The sequence below is a fragment of the Galeopterus variegatus genome, unplaced genomic scaffold, assembly GCF_000696425.1.
Source record: "Galeopterus variegatus unplaced genomic scaffold, G_variegatus-3.0.2 Scaffold9928, whole genome shotgun sequence".
In the NCBI taxonomy this organism is placed as follows: Eukaryota; Metazoa; Chordata; class Mammalia; order Dermoptera; family Cynocephalidae; genus Galeopterus; species Galeopterus variegatus.
Window position 1 is genome coordinate 37,685 of NW_007736039.1, and position 5,177 is coordinate 42,861.

General features: G+C 41.9%; 1 pseudogene; it reads right to left on the reverse strand.

The window, feature by feature from the left end:
* Nucleotides 1-405: 405 nt before the first annotated feature.
* LOC103609672 lies at nt 406-2,191 on the reverse strand (annotated as a pseudogene).
* Nucleotides 2,192-5,177: the final 2,986 nt, after the last annotated feature.

Consider the following 5,177-nt stretch of genomic DNA (forward strand, 5'->3'; position numbering starts at 1 on the left):
ATGAATATTCGTGCCACTGTATCCATCAGCAGCTTACAAAGATGTTCTGGTACTTGTGCAAATTGAAATAACCAGATAGTTTTCTAGTATGTAGGTTGTCTTATCTTTGCTTGGGAAATGCAATCAATACTCATGCACTAACAGTAGGTACCAGGTTTGTGTAAAGATGCACATAGAGTCAGTGTACATCTTAAGATGAAAATGAGTTGCCTGAGTTCTAGAACTATATTATGTCTGTACATGTCAACTTTTAAGAACTCCAATAGGTATGTGGAGAAAAACAAGATCCATCTTTTCGTTTTTATCAAGTGTAGGAGGTCCATATTACAGTTGTAGAACCTTTTATTGTTATTATTTTTGGCAGAATAAAAGTTTATTTCTCTAGAAAGGGAGGGAGTTTGGGGCCGGGCAGGGCAATGTCCTTGAGCTTCTGGTCCAGCGTCTTGAGGCGATCCAGGAAGTGGGTCGGAGGAAAGATGTGCAAGGAGCCAATAATCACCTCCCACTTGCCCTCAGTGTCCTTGATCCCCTCGTAGGACGCCCCAACTCTGACATGGCCATGCTGCAAACGATGTACATGATGAGCCAGGGCCCGGCCCAAGCATCTACACCTGCCTTGTTCTTGTGCCAGTGGCCAAAGCAGACACTGACAGTGGCCTGGGAGATGGGCGTGGGGGCAATGTCAGCTACAAAAGGGCCACAGCTTTCATTCCAGCCAGTCTTCCATGGCATCCTCCATCATGTCCTTGATGACCCGAGTCCACGGGACAGCTGATAAGTGGACTCCATGCACTCCCTCCACTCCAGCTGACTGGAGGCCCCCGAATCCCCAGGGTTGTTAATGGTGCCTCCCAGCTGCTCCGGGTTCTGGATGAGGCTGCTGTGAGCCTGCATACTGGTGTTCTGGATCAGCTTGGCCAGGTTCTTCTTGCTCACACCAGTGGGACGAAGGATATAGAGCAACAGGACCCGGACCTTGTCGTAGGCTGGCGCTGTTAAGTCCAGCAGCACCAGCAAGATCATCTTCATGGTGTCCTTGATCTTCTTGCCCTCCGTGTTGGAGCCCATGGCCAAGGTCCTGCTCCATACTGCACAGTTTCTCCACTGAACCCTTGAAACACTTCATGCAGTCATGCACTAAATTCGGGTATGTAGCATACTTGTTCAGCTCCTTCTGGTGCTGCAGCATCTCTTTCAGGATGGGGGACAGGTCTTTTATGTTGGCATTGTCAGTGGACAGCCTCTTGCCCTCACAGAATGTCTTCGGATGGTCTGTGACCCTCTTGGTCATATCCACAATGTGCAGGTGCCATAGCTTCACTCACAGATCATGGTTCTCATCCAGCAGCACTGCCTTCTCCCACACCATGCTCAGCCTGGTGATCATAGCTGTACGTGTCCTTCCTAATGTCCAGCAGATCATAGGCCACGGGCTGGAATGTCAGTTCATGCAGCAGTGGTGACATGGGGTCAGCTGCCCAGTCCGTGATCAACAGCTGCAAGTGGATTTTCTCAGGGCCATTGCCCAGACTGGGAGTGTCTGCACTGAAGGCGTTCAGCTTGGCCAGGACAGCATGAGCCACCTGGGCCATGGGCTTCAGGCCCTTGCAGTAGTGGATGACAGAGTACTTCTGCAGCCTGGTGCAAAGTGTGGCAGTCTGTTGGACCAGCACCTCAAGCTGCTGTGCCCGCTCCCATGCCCAAAGAGTAGAGGTTATAGGTGCTGTTTGGGCATCCAGGGGAGAACACCTTGGCCTCATAGGGGACTAAGGCCAGGTGGATCTCCTTCAACATCTTCACTGCCTTTGCCAGATGACAGCAGCCCAGCTTACTAAATGGTGTTTCTGGGCAGGTGTCAGTGAAGACGACATGTGCCACTTTTGTAGGTGAAGATCGGGGTCCCACAGAAGGCTGTGATCAGGCCCTGAACAGACTTCTCTGTGGGGCTCAGCAAATAAATGGCCTCGAAACAGGAGATGGCGTTCTGGCTGTTTGTTGATACCTTCAACAACGGTGATGCCCTTGGCTGGGATGTCTGACATTTTGCAGCAGGATAACTGGATGCTCATGCTCAGATGATATAAGATAAGCACCTTCCATTCTTTGTCCTTTTTGATGCTCTGACTGACTCCACTCAGAATTCCCGCCCCAGCGCCACCCCGAGGGCACCATCTTCCCCCTGTTGTAGAACCTTAGATATAAATTGTTGCCTTCGGTTAATGAAAATTCCAGGTACTTGGTTATTTTATGTCTTATATCAGATATGCAGTTGTCATTGTACTGATGAACAGTAATGTTGTTTTAAATACAAATGACTACACTCTCTTTTCTTTATCTTTAGCTTACTTGTCACTTTGTTGCTCGTGATATATGATAAGCCCCTTCCATTCCTTGTCCTTTTTGACGCTCTGAATGACTCCACTCAGAATTCCCACCCCAGCACCACCCCGAGGGCACCATCTTCCCCCTGTTGTAGAACCTTAGATATAAATTGTTGCTTTCGGTTAATGAAAATTCCAGGTACTTGGTTATTTTATGTCTTATACCAGATATACATTTGTCATTGTACTGATGAACAGTAATGTTGTTTTAAATACAAATAACCACACTCTCTTTTCTTTATCTTTAGCTTACTTGTCACTTTGTTGCTCCAGCACTAGAGAGTATAGGTTGATACACGATACTCTCAACCAGTGCAGGCTTGATGCAAGCCGTGATCTACAGTTGTCATGGCAGTTTGGGAATACAAAGCTGGTTCACAATGAGGACCTGGAAGAAAATGTTATTACTATGAGGTAAGTTATTATGACTTAGACAAGTTTGAGATTTTATTTTTTTTACTTTTTTTTTCCTTTTTGTCTTTTTTCATGTCCGGCAACGGATCGCAACCCTCAGTGTCGCTTATGCTAATTTATTTCTACCATGTGAGATTTAGTAAGTATTACTGAGAAGATAAGTACAGATCATTATTTTGCTATCTTCTCTTAGCCATTGGTAATATTGAAAAGGTAAGTTTGAGGTCTGATTACTTAGTAAGTTTTACACGTTAATGTAGTTAGATTTCAGACATCTCCTTCTAATTTTCTAATCTTCATCAATTTTCCAGAAGCATGGATCAGCATATTTTTATTAAGCAGCCGTTTTCAAGATACCATGAACCTCCTGTGTAATACAAAAGAGCAGTTAAGATAATCAGAAAGTAATTTGTTATCTCTTGACACAACCCATTGGAAACTGAGTTGATGTTTTGATTTGTGGGGGATTGAATTGGGCTGTTTCCAACTATTCCACTAGAGCCAGTCTTGCTGAGCTGATGCCATTGTTTCTGATGCTCAGTTGTTTAAAGTGTCCCTTCAGCGTTTGGGGAAGGCACAACACATGATTGTTATTTTGATAAGAATGAATAAGATCATATGCAAAGTTGTCATTGTAAACATTTTGTATTTATAAGTATTGGTGTTGTGTGAGCATAGTTTATTTTAGCATTTTAATTTTGTGAACACACCTCCTTCCCATATTGCACTCTTTAACTTCAAACCTAACTATGGCTTGGTAGATTCATTTTGGAATGTTTTGGTTTCTTTTTTGTTGTTTGAGAATCCCATTCTTCTGGACTCAAACATGCTGCCCCACTTGACGTCACTTTGGAGATTTGGAATTGGTGGGAACGACAGAATAAGTTGTGGTATATTCTTTTCCCTCTAAAAACCACAGCTTTGAGTGAGGGTAGAATGGACTGCATATGTCCTGCCGCTTCCAGATACAAAGAACAGTTTGACCAAAAAATGAATTCCTGGTATTCTTTCTTGCTTCTGGTTCTTTTACACATTTAAAATTATGTCCTTTCAACCAGTTATTTCTCCCTGTTAGTGTTACAGAAAAGTTAGAACAACTACTCAATGATACAGGACATGTGAGAACATTCTAAATGACCAACAAGTATAGGATTTATTGTTTTCTTTGGTATTTGCCCAATTAGACAAAAACTCATTTGTTTCCCATAGTACTTTATACTCATTACTTCCAGATACAAAGAATATTTTGACCAAAAAATGAATTCCTGGTATTCTTTCTTGCTTCTGGTTCTTTTACACATTTAAAATTATGTCCTTTCAACCAGTTATTTCTCCCTGTTAGTGTTACAGAAAAGTTAGAACAACTACTCAATGATACATGACATGTGAGAACATTCTAAATGACCAACAAGTATAGGATTTATTGTTTTCTTTGGTATTTGCCCAATTAGACAAAAACTCATTTGTTTCCCATAGTACTTTATTCTCATTTTTGTAAGACTTACCACAATATATTGGTTTGTGTCTTGTGCCCCTAACATATTTGAGTTTTATTTTTTTGTGTGTCCATACTGTAAAAGTCAGTCTGGCAATAAATTGGGTGCTTAAATGTCAAATTAAGTTAAACTTTTGTGTCATTTTTTAAAAATCAGTAATGCTAAGAAGTACCCTTAAGTAATCTTAAGGCACAGACAGAAATGAAGAATAAAAATAAAGAAAATGGTTAGCAGAAGAGAATAATAAAATGGGGATATGAAGAGAGAAAGTATTTTTTTCCTTTAAATTTTTATTTTGTCAATATACAATGTGGTTGATTATTATGGCCCATCACCAAAACCACCCTCCGTCCTCCCTCTCCCACCTCCCACCCAACAATGTCCTTTCTGTTTGCTTGTTGTAACAACTTCAAAAAATTGTAGTTGTTATATCTTCTTCCCTCCCCCCCATTTTTTTTGTGTGTGTGAGTGAGTGAACTAATTTATTTATTTTTAGCTCCCACCAATAAGTGAGAACATGTGGTATTTATTTTTCTTGGCCTGACTCATTTCACTTAATATTATTCTCTCAAGGTCCATCCATGTTGTTGCAAATGACAGTATTTCATTCGTTTTTATAGCTGAGTAGTATTCCATTGTGTAGATATACCACATTTTCCGTATCCACTCATCCGATGATGGACATTTGGGCTGATTCCAGCTCTTGGCTATTGTGAAGAGTGCTGCAATGAACATTGGGAAACAAGTATACCTTCGACTTGATGATTTCCATTCCTTTGGATATATTCCCAGCAGTAGGATAGCTGGGTCATATGGTAGACCTATCTTCAACTGTTTGAGGAACCTCCATACCATTTTACATAGGGGTGGCAACATTTTGCATTCC